The sequence below is a fragment of the Lontra canadensis genome, unplaced genomic scaffold, assembly GCF_010015895.1.
Source record: "Lontra canadensis isolate GAN:19392208 unplaced genomic scaffold, GSC_riverotter_1.0 scaffold17, whole genome shotgun sequence".
NCBI lineage: Eukaryota > Metazoa > Chordata > Mammalia > Carnivora > Mustelidae > Lontra > Lontra canadensis.
The window spans coordinates 16,552,657-16,573,682 of NW_022631011.1; the positions used below are offsets into that span (position 1 = coordinate 16,552,657).

Consider the following 21,026-nt stretch of genomic DNA (forward strand, 5'->3'; position numbering starts at 1 on the left):
GGGAAGAACAGCTACTCTATGAGCTTATCCGATTACAGTGTTACTCTTGGGATGAAGCCCAGGAGTAGTGGGTGTCTGCTTTTTGTTCCTACCAATGCTGGGAGGAGTCTGTTACTTTGGCTTGCTACATGTGGAAGACATCACTTGTAGATGGAACCCTGCTGCTGTGTTGGCTTTCTGCTTTATGTGTCCACTAACTTCCTGGGTTATAACATGATCTTCTCCACTTACAGTGAAAGGAATAACTAATTATGCCTGCAAGACTAGTGAAAGGATTTCCAGAACAGATGGTATTTGAGCTGGCTATTTATAGGATGAATTGCAACCTGCTTTATGGTGAAGGGCAAGGAAAGGATATTTCAGGTTATAGAAAAAACATCTGCAAAAGCTGGATTCAAAATTAGATATTTTTCATTTGCAAAGCCAAGTGTATAATGGTGTCTCTGGAATCCTGAGTTTATAAGACTTTCAAAAGAAGAATTTATATGCCATGTCAAAGAATTTTTACCTTACAATATGATGGGTCAAAACAAAGTTACATGATTAGATTTAGGATGGTAATTGTTGTACCCTTATCATTGTATTAATCACCAAGTCTTCTGCCAAATTCCCTATGCATCATCTCCAGAATCAAGAGCATTCATTCAGACTGATCACAGCACTCACCTCACTACGAATTGTGTTTTAGAAGTCATTTTAGCTCTTTCTTTAAAGAGGGTTGGGTCTCCCAAATGATTCAGCAATGAAGATAAGCAGTAAACTACCTGAATATTCTGGCTTAGTGCCCTCTCCCACTCCAGAGCCAAATTCTCAGCCATATGACTTGGATTTCTTTCAGACTTTATTCTTCTCAGTCCTATTTTAGAAGGTTCTTTCAATGATCAAGTTCTGTCTGAAAATCCCACCAATTCTGCCTTGCATTCTGTAATACTAAGGAGCCAGTACCTTTGTTTGTTTATTTCTATAAAGGACCAGATACTAAACATTTTAGGGTTTGTGGTCTATATGGTCTCTGTCACAACTACTCAACTCTACCTTTATGGTGTAAAAGTAGTCACTAACAATAAGAAAAAGAAATGAGCCTGACTGTGTTCCATTAAAACTTTGTTTATAAAAACAAGAAGTCAGCTAGATTTAGCCAAAGGCTATAATTTTTGATTCCTGGTCTAGACTTCCTTGAATTTCAAATACTGCTTGGACTCAACTGAATTTATTATACTTGATTTCTGGGAATTGATTTCTACATGCTGATTTTATCCTTGGAACAATTACCTGGCTTCCATTATATTATGCTCACCAAAAATCCTTCTTGTTATTTTTGTACTACAGCAACATGGCTAATTTTGCTCCCTAAATTCTGTGCCACTAATCCTGATTACCATGTGACACTGGGAACAGGTAATATGGCAGGACCTCAGGAAACTGAAGATGAGAGCCAAAAGAATTAAAGGTGCTGGTAATTGGTAGATAATAATATTATCTAATACTTATAAATATTTACTATGTGTCAGACACTAATTGTTTACCTATAAAAACTCATTTAATCCTCACATAATGCTGTGAGTGATTATCCTCTCTACTTAACAGAAGAAGGAACTGAAAAAGATAGATAAATTAAATAAACTGTCCAAGCCCAAGCAGCTGGTAAGAGGTGTGGCCAGCATACAAACCCAGGAAGTTCAGCTCCAGAATCAACATTCTTACCTACTGCACTATTCTGAGAGGTGCTGCAGAATGAGAAAATTCTCTGAGAGGGAATGATCAGCACTCGGCAACCAGTCAGATGCAGCAAGAGTGGCAGAAGAAACTGAGGATAAATTGCAAATGATTTGAACGGGACATTAGTTAGAGAACACAGGAGAATATTTGTCGACTATGTTAATTTTTCCATTATTTTGTTAACAGTTTTCAACTAGTTTCAAAGAAACTAGTTCCTCATAGAGGAAAATAATTACCTAGACTTCATTAGATGATTTCTAGCAGGAAATATAGTCTTAAAATCATTTTAGTCCTTCCGTGCTCTTCAAAATCTATGTATGTAGGAATCATCTAAGGATCTTACTAAGGATCAACTAGAGGTTGCTAAATACCGTGGCTCCCTGGGCAAATTCAGCCAACTTTTGTTTTTGTAAATAATCTTTTATTGCAACATTGCCATACCTACTTTTTTAAGACATTGTGTATGGCTTTCTGTATTATAACATGAGTTGAGCACCTGTGGCTAACAGAGATGATATAGCCATCAGAACCTGAAGAATTTGCTATTTGGTCCTTTACAGAGAAAGAGTATTCAATCAGAGTGATATTAGAGGCCGTGGGATCAGAGATAGCATGTTAAGCAAATAGTTTTCCACTACTTAGTAAATTGTTGCCTTACATTTGTTAAGTTTTTGGAGTTTTTGTTTGTTTGTTTTTGTTTTTGTTTTTAAACAAAGCATTAACCTGCATTATGCAGTTTCTTTCATGGCATCCCTTTGAGGTACAAGTTATACCCTTAATTGTACCCATTGAAAACTGGGGTTCACAAGGCTTAGCAGACTCATCTTACTTCATATAATAATTTTCTTCTAAAGAGCCCCGGATGTTTTCACTTTTTCACACCCCATTCACATATTCTATTTCTTTTGGATGTTCTTCCTAGACAATTTTTTTCTAAGTAGAAGCTGTAGCTACTTATGGTCTTATCCCACAGTGACATCATTTTTATAAGTAATTCAGTGGTCATCAAACTGTATTGCTAACAGCTAATAGGTTCACAAAGATTCTTCAGAGGCCACTGAAAATAGGCAAGATACGGGGAATAACCAAGCATGTCTAGGACACTTTACTGACTTTGTGTACTAGATCTTTGTGTTACATTTAGTCTGAAGAAGTATTTCCACTTAAAATTGTTTTTAAACACTGCTTTAATAATTATTATTTCTCTTTGTTTTGTTGCTTAAACCGCTCTAAATTCCCTGGAAACATCTGCTTTTCTTCCCTTTCTCCCTATCCCTCAAACAATGTAACACAGCACTGTGTTATAAATTGGTACACCATTATCTTTAACAAAGTTGATTATCTGTGAATCATGTTGCTCAGCATGACTACATTAAAGCATTATGCAAATTGGCTCTATTATTTCCTCTTTTTTGTATATGAAGGGAGGATTATTTAGGTGGGAGTAATGGTGAAAATTGATTGGACATTATATCCTACTACACCACAATAATAATTAAGACAATGGTTGAAATTTTCACAGATATATGACAGAAAGGCATATTTAAGAAATAATGTTGAAACTCTCCAAAAAAAAAAATATGAACTTTATATAGCTTTAGGGCTTTTAGCCAGAAATAACATGAGACTGAATATGACTGTGGGAAGGACCACCTTTGGTTTTAATAACAACAGTAGAGTGAACTTTCACACCAAAAACAAAAACAAACAAACAAACAACAAAGCCAAGAGGAAAATGCGCTTTCTTTATTAGTATTTCAAAATAAGTTGATAGTAGAGATGGAAGTGTGTCTTTTTACCTCACAGTGTAGGTTTATCAAAGATAATTTTAATAATTTGCTCAATTGATTTTTCATCCAATCATATTGCCTGCTGAAACTGGCATCCAGCCCAGTACTATCACCTAGTTTGTGGTACTCCTGTTTCCTAAGACTGTATGTCCTTTGATTTTTTTTTCATGAACTACAATCTGTAGAAGATTTTCAGCATATAATCATTATTAACCTCTTGGATGGAAGCATTCCTTACCAACTATTGAGTCCTTAGCAACTATTCCTTACCAACTATTCCTAGTAAACAGAAGTGTACTTCAACTATTCCTAGTAAACAGAAGTGTACTTGTTTAAAACAGGTAAATTTCAAAGACAGGTATTGTTTGGGAAGTGGGCCAAGGTCAAATGACTTTGAATAAATGAGAATAGCTGAAAATACAAAATCTAATTTCTGCTACTTCTTTGTGTGTATACATGTATTTGTTGTACCTCCTTCCATTTGCCTTCTTCTTTGAAGACTTTGGATCTCTAAAAGATAATATAAAAGCATACCTTTAAAAAAAGAATACCTATACAATTTCTTAAATAGAACATATTCAAAAAGGAAAACATCAATAAATTGGATTACATAAAGATCAGGTTTCTCTTGAATAGAGTCCAAAAAGCAATTCACCAATGGATATATAAGGCTTACTTTGTTGGCGGTGATGTAGGATAACTAGAACTCTCATACCTTGCTTAGTCTAAATTGGGTAACTATTCTAGAAAATTCTTTGGAATCACCTATCAAAATTAGAGATATGTAGTGATAATATCACTTGTTATAAATGCAAATTTCCAGAGACATGCACAAGAATGTTTATGGCAGCTTTATCTGCAATTGCTTAAAATTAGAAACAATCAAAATGCTCATCAGTCATAGATTATATAAGTAAATTATGGCGTATTTATAGAGTAAAACTCTATAAGGAAATGAAAATGAATTGCTGCTATATGGAATAATTTGAATGAAACAATGCTGAGCAACAACAACAAAAAACAAACAAACAAACAAAAAAAAAAACAGACATAGAAGTACACTTAGAGAATTATTCCATTTACAAAATGAACAAAGACACACAAGTCGCACCATAGACTCAAAGTCAAGATAGTAGTTATCTTAAGAAAGGAAGTGAGTAGTGATTGTGAGGAGCACAAACATGGCTTTTGAGATGCAGTAATGTTCTTTTCCTGGACCAGGTGGTGGTTACTTGGATTTTCATTTGGTAATATGTTATTGAGTTCTATATTTATGGTTTGTGCCTTTTGTTTTTATATTTTGCACATTACATTTCTTTTTGAAAAAGGGGAAACATTGCAATAATAAAATATAATCTATACAGTTAAAAAATTACTTTTCCCATTAATTCATTTCAGAATAATGCAAATTTGTGATAGATGCAATTTTGTCACAGTTCAGCAGAGGTGATTAATTTTCTTCCCACTCTAGAAATATATGAACATCCAACACTGATTTGATTGAGCTAATAATGCTTCAAATAGCTTGCAACCAACTATTAATATAAGATAATTAAAGAAATGGTAGAATAGGCTGTTAGTATCTATAGAACTGATATTCATACTGATGAAGTTATAAATTAAATCACTTAAACTTAGAAATAGTGAGATATTACTTGAATTTGCATTTGGCATAGATATCTTGAAATGGTTAGGAGAGAACAGTTTAACCTTGTTTCTGTTAGAGAATAAAGAAAGGTCTTCCTTTTACAGAATCTTGAAGGAATACTGATACCTAGTTAGATTCTTTAATAGCTGAAAAAGATAAGCAAAAGTAAGTATTACTTCTGCCCAAAGAAAATATTTCTAAATACAAAAAAAAAAAAAAAAAAAAAAGTAGGAAAAAGTTGTGATACAACTGTATTGGTAATGAAATAGTTCAGAGTTGATATCAAATGGTGGTTCTTAGAATGTGTTTATCTTAGCATGAGACAACAATTTCACTTTTAAAATGAAAGCTGAGAGCCATCTGAAAGATTTGACTAATAAATACCAAGCAATATATTTGGAAGAGTTTTAACAGGTTGTGGATTCAAGAACACCAAAAGATTAATTTTTTAAATGTATTATAATGTTCAATTAGCCAGCATAGAGTACAGCATTAGTTTTTGGTATAGTGTTCAATGATTCAGTAGCTGCATATAACACCCAGTGATTATCACCATACATGCCCTCCTTAATACCCATCACCCCAACCTCCCACATCCCCCCTTCCTTTTGTAACCCTCAGTTTGGTTCCCAGAGTCCAGAGTCTCTCACGGTTTGTCTCTCCCTCTCTGATTTCTACCCATTCAGTTTTCCATCCCTTCCCCTGTGGGCTTCCATGCTTTTCCTTATGTTCCACATATGAGTGAAACCACATGATAATTGTCTTTCTCTGCTTGACTTATCTCACTCAGCATAATACCTTCCAGTTCTAACCATGTTGATGCAAATGGTGGGTGTTCATCCTTTCTGATGGCTGAGTAATATTCCATTGTCTATATGAACCACATCTTCCTTATACATTCATCTGTTGAAGAACATCTTGGCTCCCTCCACAGTTTGGCTACTGTGGACATTGCTGCTATGAACATTGGGGTAGATGTCCCCTTCTTTTCACTACATCTTATTAATCTTTGGGGTAAATACCTAGTAGTGCAATTGTGGGATCATAGGGTAGCTCTATTTTTAACATCTCAAGGAAACTCCACACGGTTTTCCAAAGAATTATTTTTTTAAAAATAATGCAAGAAAAGTATAGTCAAACAAAGCAACTGTTCCTAAAGCAAGGGGCAACAAGAGGCAGGGTCTAAGAAGACAAGATAATTATTTAATTGTTATTTTGAAGAGATAGAGCTAGTCATATCTTCAGTAGGACAGTCAAGTAGCAAAGGGTCCTAGAGGAGCTGATAAAACAGAGTCTAAGCAATTTCTACAAAAAGCTCCATAGGGAATCCCATCACAATAGATGGATAGTAAAGATATGGAGGACAAAGTGGTAAATACCAGTCAGAGTTCAGAGATATTGCTATCAAAATAGAAATATAACGGAATATAAGTTACACTATAATTTGCAGAAAAGAAAATTCTGGTCTATTGCCTGATCACCTTGTGTGAATATTATTTTTAGAGTCCCTTATTTTCCCTGAGAGAAAAATAAGTACAAACCAGGTGCATTTTCACCATAACCCTCAATTTATGGTCAAAATGAACAGTCGAACATAGAAATCTTAAGGGACAGGTGGGAGACAATGAAACAAAGTTTCTCAACAAGTGAAAGATTATTTTTCTTATGATCCTTTGAAGTACCTGAAGAAGGATTGTTTTCTTATATAATGAAATAAAATTAGCATGATTTGAATATTAAGGATATTAGTTTGCCCCTAATTCCTAGAGTTTCAATCATGTCAATCCCAAAATAAGCACAACAGGAGAATCAGAATGGAGAAATGGAAATGACTCTCTGAGTCTGTAATATGTGCAAAGAACTGTGCTGATTTTAGTTATATGTTCTATTTCCCAGAAGTGCTTAGTATTTTAATTATATCTTACATGCATGCACTCTGAGAACCACAAAGATTAAGCAAATTGCTAGAGGTCAGTTAATGTTAAGTGCCAGAATATAAAGTTGAAAGCATACCTGTTTGATGCATTCCTTTTACCTCACACTGCTTTGTTCTATCTCACTAGAACCCAAAGTATCAACAAACCTACTAAGCCTTGCATGCTTGACTTTACTGTGGGGGATCAAGAAAACAGTCACTTATGAGACACAAGATCTACTTTTCCTGGATCAAACATTTTCTGCAATTCCTACTGTTTACATACGCATTTAGAATTGAAGGCCTCAGACAAAGTGCAAATATTTTCAGATGAAAAAGACATCACAATAATTCCTCAGGCGCTGAGCGCCTTAGAAATCCAGGTAGCCTAAGGGAGTAGCTGAGTTTAAGACCTAGCGGCCCTTCCATCTATTTCCATTGTTTCCTAGAGATAGGTGTTCAGGGAGTGGTTATAGTTTTCTAAACTGTAAACATTTCCCAGCACTTCTTGATAGTAGCTCTGAAAATTAAAATTTGATAAAATATTTTTGAGAAACACTATGATTTGATATAGTAAACCATAGTTCAAGCTCTTATTACTGAAGGATAGATTTTGGTTTGTTATGTATATTAGTTCAGTTAATAGATGTAAGTTATGGTCTTACTCTATATCAGGCATTTTGGCATCTTCTGCAACCATGTAAATGAAAAGTTTGTCCCTGGAACCTGCGCTTAAGAACATAAACCTGTTGGGGAGAAAGACTTTTTTGCACTCCAATCAAACTAGCCTTGCTTCAATTCCAGGAACATGCCAATTCCCTAAAGCCACCCCCTCTAATGATTGGCATTTGATATTTGCCCCACTCCCACTTCTCCTCACCTAAGTAAAACTATTCATCCTTAAAATTCTACCTAAAATATCACTTTTTTTTATCATGTTTTGTTAGTTACCACAAACAAAAAAATATCACTTTTTAAGAGCAGCCTATTTTCTGGTCTATGTCAGAGAATGGAGAACTCAAACTTTTTGATAGAGTAGAAGACTTCAAAATGGGAAATGCCATTGCATCCATTGAGATCAGCATATGTTCACTTATGGACATGTAAGCTCTTTGATTTGCTGGAATTTTATCTAAGCAACAGGAAACAGTGTCAGTGATTTCTAACCATATGCTTCACAGTCATCTTTGCATTTTTTATCAAAATAAGATTATTTAAGCCTCACCATAAGAAATAGTGATTTTTAAATCCACTTCTTATGTCATCTCCCCATGAAGACTTCTTGATCCCTCCATCCTCTGTCATTGAAGATAAAACTCATGAGCACAGAAATCTTCTGTCTAGGTCTGTTCTGTATCCAAATGCTTATAACAATACCCAGAAGACTTCCTCAATAAATAATTGGTTGAGAAAATGAGTACTTCTTTTAATCCCCCACAGTACTTATATCAGCTCATAATAGTCTAAGAATTATTTACAACTGTGTTTCTCCTATAAGTGTGGGTTTCTTGAGGACACAGACAGCATGCTCCAGTCACTTTCACATACTAATTAAACAGAATAATATGTATGTACATGAGCCATGTTTGTTAAGTACACAATCCTACTTGCTTATTAGGGAAGCATGACATGCAGAGGATAGATTTGAGGAACTAGAAATTGGAGTCTCAGAGCAGTAAAAACAAAATTAGAATAGTTGGAAAAAATGATGTGTGCATGAAATATATTAGCAATAAAAAGGAAGGATAAGAGAAGGGTATAGTTTATGATTCTTTTGGTGTTTGATTGAATATAGATAAAGCAAGGAAATTGAATTAATAAATATTTTAGACAATTTACAATTTTCTAGCATAGGAAACATGGGTGCCATTAGGCAAAAAATTCAAGAGGAAAATCTAGTTTGCAACAACAACAACAAAGGTGGTACTAAACAGAATTTGAAGCAGAGGTGGGATATGCAGGTGATTATAGATGTAGGCAATGGGAAAAATGGAGTCTAAACGCATTTCTCCAGAAAGAGGACTGAGTTAGATTATAAAATATTTGAATAAAGGGAGTGTTGTGGCAGAGTAAAGCAATATACAATTTCAGACACAGAGAAGTATACAATTAATGCAAGAGATGGAACAGCGAAAACCACTGTATGAAATTTAGTTTCAAGGAAAGAGAAGTCGTCAGCAAACTCAAAGAAACCAGTTGACTGGATTCGACAAGTAGATAATCTTGAGGACTAAGCTTGGAAGAAAGAGGGAAAAATTTTAATCCAGTTTAGTCATGTTTGCAATGTTTCAAGGGCTATGTTAGCGTCTGTAAGTACAAAAAGATATACCATTCCTGTCCTGGGGGCATTTAGTGTGAGCAAACCGGGCATATGTAGAAAAGTATGGGAGAAAAATGCTGGCAAAGCAATTTGGAGTGGTCATTTGATGCTTTCTCCTCTGAAATATAGACTGCAACTTGGAAGCTTCAACATCACTTACATCCTAGGAGGTATTAGGAATTTTAGAATGATTGTTTCTAATTTGGATAACCGTTATTTATTTTCCTTACCTAACCACTATGGCTAGTACTTCCAGTACCATGTTGAAGAAAAGTGGCACAAGTAGGCACACTTGTGTTGCTCTTAATCTTAGGGGAAAAGCTTTCAACTTTTCAACATTGAGTATGATGTTAGCTGTGAGCTTATCATATGTGGCTTTTGTTATGTTGAGGTGTGATCCCTCTATTCTACTTTGTTGATAGTTTTTATTTTTTTTTTATCATGAGTGGAAGTTGAATATTGTTAAGTGCTTTTTTCCACATCTACTGAGATGATCTTATGATTTTTATTCTTTATTTTTTAAATATGATGAATCACATTTGATATTTAGATTGATTTGTAGATGTTGAACCATCCTTGCATCCCTGGGAAAAAACCCACTTGATTATGGTTTATTATTCATTTAATGTATTGTTGAATTTGGTTTGTTAACATTTCTGTTGAGGATTTTTACATCTATATTCATCAGTTCCTATTCATTGTCCTATAATTTACTTTTTTTTATAATGCTTTTGCCTGGTTTTGGTATCATGGTAATGTTGGCCTTGTAAAATGTGTTTGGAAATATTTTCTCCTCTTTTATTTATACAACATTTTATATAAATTTTTAAACATTATTGAGGGTAAAATTCTATATATACAGTGAAACAAAGCTGAATAAATATTTCATGGGGTTTTCAAAAATGAAAAATTCCATTTCTAAACAGAACAATATAAATTTTACAAAATGGTATATTTTACTTCATATATGCAAACAGAAAAATATCATTTCTAATTTCATTTCCACGGATATGGTAAGTTCTGATACACTTAGAAAATAAATAATATTTATGAATATAACATATTCCTACTATTAAGTAGAATATGTCACTACAATTGTGGATAATTGATAACATTAAACCCACAAAAACAAACAAACAAAAAAAACTGACATAATAGATGATAACTGTTTATTAGCTAAAAGATTTTTCCCATTTCAAGAGAGGAAATATTCAAAGTAAACTTCTTAGAGATTAACAAATATATATATGTACATATATATAATATTCTCTAATATAACCTACCAGCTGAAATTTCTAATATCCAAAATGTCCTTTTCCATTTTTTTTTTTTTTTGGTAAAAAAGAAAACTCATTCTACAAAAGATACCTTGCTGTATCTATTACAGCTTAACATCTGCACACTCTTAGGTTTATATTCAGTAGATATGTACTTTTATGTTACCAAAAGTCTTGTATAAGAATGTTTAGAGCAGCACCATTCAACAATCCAAATATCTATCAATAGTAGAATGAATTAAAAATTGTGGCATAGGGACCCCTGGGTGGCTCAGTTGGTTAAGCAGCTGCCTTCAGCTCAGGTCATGATCCCAGCATCCTGGGATCGAGTCCCGCATCAGGCTCCTTGCTCGGCAGGGAGCCTGCTTCTCCCTCTGCCTCTGCCTGCCATTCTGTCTGCCTGTGCTCGCTCTCTCTCCCTCTCTCTCTGACAAATAAATAAAATCTTTAAAAAAAAAAATTGTGGCATATTTGTACAATGGAATACCATAAATCAATGAAAATAAACAAACTACAACAGCAAATATGAATGAATCAGAAAAGCACTTGTTGTGCTCGCTTCGGCAGCACATATACTAAAATTGGAAAGAAAAGCACTTGTTTATTTATTTATTTATATTTAATTTTTTTTTTTTTTGTCCGGATAGGTCGTAAGGTTGTCTGTAGAGAGCCAGATTTTGAGTGATTTCATTGGCTGGGAAGGGTTTGCTTGCCACTATGAAGTTAGTAAGTTTTTTGAACCCTTTTTTGTTTCTTAATTGAGGTATAACTGACAAAACATTATATTAGTTTCAAGTGTACAAAGTAATGATTTGATATTTGTATATATTGCAAAATGATTACTATAATAACTCTAGTTAACATCCATTGCCATACATAGTGACAAATGTTTTTTCATTTTGTTATGAGAACTTTCAGGATCCATTCTCTTAGCTCCTTTCAAATATGCAATAGAGTATTATTAACTGTAGTCACTATGCTGTTCATTATATCTCCATTACATTAATTTTGTAATTGGAAGTTTATACCAACAAAAACAATTTATTGAGTGAAAGAAGCCAAACACAACAGGGTACGTAGTGATTTATTCTATCTATATAAAGTTCACATATAAATAAAAGTAATTTATAGTACTCACTAATCAAGTTATTAACTATGCTTCAGGAAGCGATAACTGGAGGAAGATATGTGGGGCTTCTGGGCTACCGGTAATATTCTGTATCTTGATCTGGGTGCTGTTTACAATGCACCCAGTTCGTGAAAATTCATCAAGCTGTACACTTGTGATGTATACATCTTTATGTAATAGTTAAATAAAAAGTTTAATTAACATGATATGTTTGGGGTAAAAATAAATATATTGTTTAGTCCTTTAGCCAGGAAATCCTATTTCTAAATGATTTTCTACATCTTTAGCTACATTGTGACTAAATCTCCACCATCAGTGTGGGGTTGGGAGGGTAATCTCAGCAACTGTTGCTATACCATTTGAATGCCTAATTTCAGAGGATTTTCCAAAATGATTTATGTATACAACCATAGTCACTGTTTGTTAATAAGAATGCTTATGGAAGAAGATAAATTTAGGTGTTTTGGTGACCAGATTGTGAGCCCAGATGAGGCTCATTGGATATTTACTCATGGCTCCCCAGAAGCATATGAAAACCAAGTTTTTTTGACCTTCTCAGGATGAGATAGATTTGATTTTATTTACTCTCTTCTATTTTCTGCAGCAAAGCATTGTTCTAATAGAACATCAAGTCTAAATTTACTGAGTTAAATTTTGTATGAGTTTTCTTCTTCTGGATGACAAGAGAAATGTTTTGCTTAGGGGAAAAAAAAAAAAAGGCCAGAGCATTATGTCTGCTGTAAATTTAAAAAAAAAAAAAATTGTGTTTTTAAAAATGTGACAGCAAACTATAAACTGAAAAAACAACAGGCTTGCATGGTGGGAGGTGCCATATGGAAAGAATGAGTCAGTCAATCTGTCAACAGACATTTGTTGAGCATCTACTTTGAGTCAACCCACATTTTAGCAGTGAGAATATAGTGGCAAACAAAACAAATGTGACACCTACCCTCATGGGGCTTGCAGTAGAAGAAATATAGCCAGTTAATCAAAAATATTGGTTGTAATGAAGAATCATTATAAACACAGACAAAATCTAAGTATTTTATTTTATCCTTTGTACACATAAAACATTTTAACAATTGTGAACATAATATTCAGCACTTATTTTCTCTTATTATATATCCATGTATTAGAGTTCTATGTTTTCTCATTAAGCACAACCATAAAATTACTTATGACATCCAGATTCATTTTCTTTAAATAGAGCAGGAATTTCACAACACTCTTGAAATGGCCCGAATGAAAATCCCTCTCTTGATAATTTTTCTTTGGTCTTTCAATTGTCCATACTACATTTAAACTAATTCTCATAAAAATAGCTCTAGTTTTACACTGATATTTGATAGGCTTATATAAACAAATAAGTTAAATTATTATAAGAAAAAACAATGCACATAAACAAGTCTGCAAAAGAAGAGAAGAGAATACAATTGATTCTTCATAAACATATGATTCAACTGATGGAAGGAGATGTTCACAGATGTTTAAGAACATTGCCTGTGAGTGCTAGGCATTCAGTATCCTATAAGCACATTTTAGTTAACAGAAGATAAATTTAGGTGTTTTGGTGGTTAGACCGATTCATGAACTAAGTTGTTTAAATAGGTATAGGTTGGAAGAACTATTAAAACTGTGGTGTTTAACAAGGGAGCCTCCAGCCTTGTGTAGCCCTTGAACTTTTGAAATGCCTCTAGCCCAAACTGAAATGCACTGGGAATGCAAAAAACATACTAGATTTTTGGGTACATTTTTTGTATTGAAAAAGGTAAAATGGCCTCATTAACTTTCTATTTATTACATGTTGAAATAAGTAATAATATAATATTTTGACTATATCGAATTAAGTAAAATACTTTTGAAATTAATTTTATCTTTCTTTTGTTCATTTTAAAGTGACCACCAAAAAATAATAAATCACATGTGGTTCACATTTATGGTTTTCAGCATATTATATAGGGTCAGAGTTGTCATAATGTGTGTGTCTGCATGTGAATATATATAAAATTTATAAATAAGAAATAACTGAAGAACAAAACGTGTTAAGAAATGTGCGCAACCCTACATATAGTGGTAGGAGGAGAGAAGTGGAAAATGAGGCTGCTGATCCCAGAGGCTGTCCTCTGAAGCACTACCCATGTTACCTCTGATTAACACATTCTTAACACTAATACAGGTTTTTATGAGTTCACGAAAATGACAGTTCTAAACAGGCACGTTAAACTAGATCTGTTGATAAGACATAAAGTATAGAGTTTGAAAAAATGAAAGAGGGAAAAATGTAATACACTTAGAATAGCAACATCAGGGAGCTGAACTCCCCCTAGCGCCCAAAGGGCAGAGTTGTTTCCAGAACCAAGAGAAGTCAAGAGCAGAAGAATATATATCTCAACTTCACTCTCCTGCTGTCCCCTGATCTTCTGCTAGTGTCTCCCATTGATGAAGACCAATAGGAAGCCCAAGAACAAGTGCACCGTTAAGCAAGCCATATGGATTAGCTTCACAGACTACAGAGGACAGTGCAGAGTGAAGGGTAGATTTAAGCAGACAAATGAAATAACTGCACTCAAATGGATTATGAGTTTATTTCTAACCATAATCTTCTTTGTGGATAGATATACTTTCAACGCAATAAAAGACAATCACAAATGTCACTGCATCTAAATTTTGTGTACACTCAAATGGAACTTTTTTTTTTTTTTAAGGGAGAGGCAGTAAATACAGTGTGACAGTAGCTTAAAGTACTAGTCTGAAAAATAATATATAAATTTTGGACTCAGATCCACAGCTCAATAAAATCTCTTTCTTGTTTGCATGTGTTAAAGATTTATTTTATAAAGCAACAAAAATATTCCCCCAACTATATAACAGGGTTGTTGTAAGGGTCAACATTTCATTACTTGAAAGGTACAAAACTAGGCAGTACTATAAGACAGATGTCAGTTTGGGGTAGGGACCCTTAAGATTAGAAAAAATATACTCTAATGCTTTATCTAAACTGTGAAAAATCCAAAGCTCTCCCCAAGGTTGCTGAAAATATACAAGGGTTATGTTCTTATAGGCACAACCCCTCTTAGCCCCAGCTCTAGACCTGGGTTATGAATTGTCTAATTGATCAACATTCATTTTTTTCTGTATTACAGTGTGAAACAAAATATCTTTCTCAATTTTAATTAAAAAATAAAATCCCACTTGAAATGAGATTTGTGGATCAAACAGGCTTGGCTTTCAATGTGAGGGATAAATTCAGCTTAGCAATGCAAATATAGTGCATTGTTATTATAATGTAACATTGGGCATGTTACTAACTTTTATTTCTTAATGATTTCATCTATGAAAATGAGTTGTCTAGAAGAGCTTTATAATTTTTGAGAGTATTACCTAAAAATAACAATATAAACATAACAACTATAAGACAACAATATTAGTTTGATCAAACATTTTTCTTTTCTAGAGGTTATGTTACTGTTAAGTAGCCACAGTAATAAATTTGCTCAATAATAAAATCATTTTATCATTATTAAAGAGGTAATTTGAGAAGTTTATAAAAACTCTAATATAACCTTGAAACTATCCTCCATGTTAAAATCACTTTTTTTCTAAATCTGAAATAGGATATGTTAGTAGTTTCCAACTACAAAATACCTCAATAGCTCTTTCATGTCCAAAAGTAAAGTTCAAATTCTAACATGATACCTTTTGCTTACCTTTCTAGTTTTCTCTCTCTCTCTCCCCTACCTTCTCCCAACATCCTCACTATTCATACTCCAGTCATATGAAACCCCTTTGAAACATGTTTCTTCCCAGAAACCCACATGCATCCTCTACTGTCATTATCAATATCAAAGCTGGATTAGATTTGTCCATTGTGTGCTTTTCTATAGTTAGTATAAAATAACTCTATAAATCTACTATAATTCACTATTAATGTCTGTCTACTCACCTCTCTTCCCACTAGGATTTTTGACATTTCAGGATGGAAATTGTTTCTTAATCATCTTTATATCTCCAATACTTGATAAATAAATGAAATATATTAGCATGTGAAACACCAGGCATTGACAGGAAAAGTAAAATCATTTGTAGTAAATATGAAAATTGGCTAGATTAAATAGATAAACAAAAGAAGAAATTCCAAGACAAGAACAAAAGGAAAATTCATATTGAAATCAAGTTCAAGAGCTATTTCTTAGAGACAGAGATAACAACAAAGGTATTGAAATGAAGGATGACAATCAAGAAGTAAATTACAATAAATTCTGAAGAAATGAAGCTAGGAATGAAAGAGTCCTACTAAGTATAATTTAATTTTTTTTTTGTCACGCTCTTCTCCTTTGTCAGAGTATATAAAAGAATATTTATATACAAATAATAAGTATATATTTTATGGTCATGCATACCAAATGAGTTATTACACATCAATTTAACACGGATGCTTTTTCTATACCCACAGTATCTAAGCTACCCCAAGGACCATTTATAAAGGCATAATGGTTCTGAGAGCGGATCATATACTTTAACCTAGCATAAATGAAGTTAAATTGTAAATATGCATTGCAAGATGATTTTGGAAGACTTCTGTCAAAAAAAAATTGCACTGGACAGAGTTAAATAGGCAAAGAGGAACTTATTAAGATTATTGCAATAAGGGAGAGAGATTAAATTCAACTCCCTTGAAACAAAAGGCAAGAGATTTTCTACGTTTGAGGTGAGCTGGAGGAAAATTTATGGAGGGCATCAAGGGAGGGATTGATCAATGATATTAGGCCATCTGTGTTTGCTAATTGGCACTTATCAAAGTTAGGCTCCTATCCTCCCACAAAGACTGGCATATAGCATGCTATCTTAATGATTATGTTTGGAAAGGGATGGCTCTTAGGTCATTGAGAAAGACATTCCTGGGTATTAAATCTGGCAGGAGGTTGGGAGAAGATTTACATCTCAAAAGGGCGGAGAAAGAATTTACAATTGCAAATTTTCTGAAGTAAACGCTCTAAGTGAAGGGAAGTCAGGGGCCTAGAATCAGAAAGAAACCTGTCTAAAATGTAGTGAAGGTGAGGGGAATTTTAAAGCTGTTTGGTCACTCAGGATTAGGGCTTTTAACATGGGAAACTCTCCTGAAAGAAGAGTTTCAGCTTCTTGGTCTTTGCTCCATTATTTCCTCCATAAAGAACAGGTGTCAGAAGAAAAGGGACCAGGATATACATCTTCCAGTATCTCTACAGATAACCTTTTTTATGTTGTGGTGTTGCCTGATGCATAGATAAAATAGGTGTGTTTGATAGAAAGCAATTTTCTCTCTCCTATCAAACATATATGCCTGAGTCATCCGAATCGCAAACATTTACTAAATGCTTCCCATAATTTAGACATTTCCTTAGAGTAACTCAAACTCTTAAAATGTCACAGATATATATTATTATATCCACCTTACCTATGAAGACAGTGAGATTTACAAAGTGCTCAGTCCCATGATAGATAAAGATGGTATCAATCATGGTCTGTTATTACCAGACATCCTAATGCATTATGAGTTTTTGAGGAAACTTGTATTCTAACAATAGAACTATTCCTTCATTTTTTTCCATACTGAAACTAATTTGGTACCAGTATTTTTCTATGTATAAGGAGATGTAATTGGAGTTAGAAAAATAGTATATCTAATCTCTCCATATCCCACTGATACATAGATGACTATCATTTATTAATTAAAAGGTTGAAATGGCAAAAAAAAAAAAAGATAAATACTCCAAAATAAATTTAACAAAAACGAGAAAAATTTGTATGAGGAAAAATGTGTAACACCAGCAAAAGACAGAAAGGTAGATTTAAACAAATGGAAAGCCCACTCTTGTCTTTGGTTATGATGAGGGAGCGGCAGGCTGGCTGAGGAAAAAGCAAAAGCTGGCGCCTTGCACCCCCTCTCCACCCGCTCCCCTCGGTAATATGTGCAACATTCCTCAGGCACCCCTGACCGCCATAAACGAGAAACAAATAGTTAACTTGCAGAGATCACAATCCTGCAAGACAGGAATCTTCCAACTATCTTGATGTTAATGGCTTGCTAAAAGACAACAATGATCAAGCCGGGAGTATCCCAGCACCTTGTATGCCCTCTTTAACATATGAAAGCTCTGTTGAAACCTCCCTTCCCCTCACCTTCCCCCAACCACAGGTTACATAACCTGCCCTCTCTCACAACCCGGGGCAGCAGCTCTTCCTGCCCATGGGTCCTGTCCCCGTGCTTTAATAAACCACCATTTTGCACCAAAGATGTCTCAAGAATTCTTTCTTGGTCATCGGCTCCGGACCTCAGCCCACCGAACCTCACCTAGGTTCTAGAACTTCATCAGGTTAGACATACTATCAAGATGTCAGTTCTCCCCAAGTTAATTTAAAAATGTGAAACCATCCTAATAAAAATACCTAGGAGCTTTGTTATGGAGATAGGACTGTTGACACACCATAATACCCACCCCCCAAAAAAACACTGGGAAAGGAAAGCCATAGCGGAAAGGAGAGAATTAATTGTACAAGAAATGAGAAAACCTTATAAAGCTGCTGTAATTGAAAGAGTGTGTACTGGCCCAGGAAAAGACAAAGCAATAATGAAACAAATAAAGTCCAGAAACAGACAAAATTACTCAGAGAAGGGGTGCCTGAGTGGCTCAGTCAGTTAAGCACCTGCCTTCAGCTCTGGGATGAGCCCCTCAATAGGCTTCCTGCTCAGCAGGGAGCCTACTTTTCCCTCTGCCTCTACTCCTCTCCCCTGAGAACAAAGGTTGCTCTCTTCTTTCTCTCAAATAAAGAAATAAAATCTTTAAAAAAAAAAAAAGAAAGAAAAGAAAAGAAACTGCTCTGAGAAATCTAGTTTATGAGAAAGGTCGAATCAAGGATTAATGGAGTAAAGTTTGTTTTTTGTTTTTGTTTTTTGGGGATTTGTTTATTTAAATAATGTTGATTCTACGGTTTGGTTGTTTGGAAAAGATAAAATTAAATCAGTGGCTCACAACATAATGACAACTCTAAACAGATCAGATATCCAAATATTTTTAAACATCTAAGTCATAAGAGAAAAAGAATGAATTCTTATTTAAGCAGCAAAAATGGAAAAGTTTCTTAACTTCAATTATAAATTTATTTATTTTTCTTTTTTTAAGATTTTATTTATTTATTTGACAGACAGAGATCACAAGTAGGCAGAGAGGCAGGCAGAGAGAGAGAAGGAAGCAGGCTCCCTGCTGAGCAGAGACTCCCATGCGAGGCTTGATTCCAGGACCCTGAGATCATGACCCGAGCTGAAGGCAGGGGCTTTAACCCACTGAGCCACCCAGGCCCCCCAATTATAAATTCAAATGTAACAAAAGAATGACACATTTAACATTTTTAGAAAAGTCATGGCCAAAAACTGCCATTTTTTTACCACAATAAAAATTTTTAAAAAATAATAATAAGGAAAGTCACGTGACAGATGACAAAGTGGAAGAAAATTTTTGTCACATATATCATAGATAAAAAGCTAATATCCCTATTGCAAAGACCTTTTAACAACTGAGGGGAAAATCTCAAGAATATTATAGGGAAAAAAAAGAATAAAAATACATGAATAATTTAGACACATGTATATTACTTAATATAAAGCTTAGACAAAAAAGATTGAACATAAAATTATGTTCACCTTCACTCACAGTGAAAAAAATGCAAAATAAAATCACACGGATTTATGGTTTCTTACCAATCAAACCAGCAAAAATTTAAAAGCTTAACAATATATATCTAAGCAAGACTGTGGGAAGACAGCCATTCTTGTACATAGTTGCTAGTGAGAATTCAGAAAACACAAAATGGTTCAAGCTCAGTGGAAGAGAATGTGTCAATATCTTGGAAAGTTACATCTGGGTTCCCACTCCTAAGAACTGACCCTGAAAATACATTTCCAACAGCATAAAAATTATGCATGAAGGTTATTCACTACAGCATTTTTTAATAATTGCAAAATATTGGAAGATACCTAACTCTGTAAGTGTAAGAAATTGGTTAAGTAAACAATGGTACCATATACGATATCATATTACGTTGCTGTTAAAAAAACGAAAAAAGGAAAAAGAAAAGGAGACTCTCTATGAATTTATAATGAAGTGATTTTTAAGAGATATTAAGTGCCAGGAGCATACTGCAAAGAAAATATATAATTCTTTATCTTTTATGTACCTTTTATGTAAAAAAGAAAAAGAATGCATGTATCTACTTAAGTTTTCAAAAAGAAATCCTGAAAGTATAAGTAGACAATAAAATTTTGCTACTTCAACAGAAGAAGGGAGCGTGATAAGAAGGAAAGGATGTGGAAGGGAAGAGTGTGTCTTTGAGTATAACTTTTTGTATTGTGCTGTCTTTTGAAAACATGTCACCATTGTATCCACTCCAAAAAAAAAAAAAAAAAAAGGCCTTTTTAAGATTCAGTTATAGTACTGACAACACCTGTCAACAACACTTATTGTCTTGGTGGCAACACTTCCCCATAACACATTTTTATACCTGTGAGGTCAGTTCTGTGCCATTATTATGTCCTCCAGAAATCTCTAAATCAGCAACCAAGATAATGTGCTATTTCTTCCATAGACAAGGTTTCCCATCTGGGGATCAAGGGATTAAAATGGGTGTGTCTTTTCTCACTGTGTATCTATCTTTTATAGTAAGATTAGCTTCTTACTAGGTAACTTTAGGTTCTGCTAATCTTGAAGTATTGTTTCCCATGGGGCAGGGAACTGCTTTCTCAATTAGCAAGAATCGCGCCTCGATTAAACCTCATTGGCTACGATACTGCCACTGCGCAAAGCTTTCTTAGGGGACTCAACAACTGTTCCATGAGACTGAAATCTGAGACTGCACTTGGCCACTTCCGGATCCATAGGCTAGAGAAACAGCCAGCGAAGAAGGGGGTTAGTCATTCTAGTTAGAGTGGTTGAACCTGCAGATTAAATGGGAATTGAATGGATTTTACACGGTGGAGAAAAGGAAGTATGTATCTGGAATGCAAGTGACCCTCCAGTCATTTAGTATTCTTGTATGCTGTGATTAAAGTCAGTGGAGAAGTCAAACAGCTCAATACCAATAAACTGCTAACATTCCAGATTTTGGGGGGGAATGACTATTTGGCTAACCTCACCAGTCAAAAACTGTGATGTACAAAGTAGCTTGCTGAGAACAGAGAGAATATGGAAAATCATG

At 34.3% G+C, this 21,026-nt stretch overlaps 1 pseudogene; it reads right to left on the minus strand.

Annotated features, from left to right (window-relative positions):
- Positions 1–20,517: 20,517 nt before the first annotated feature.
- LOC116869000 lies at positions 20,518–20,636 on the minus strand (annotated as a pseudogene).
- Between the last annotated feature and the right edge of the window lie 390 nt (positions 20,637–21,026).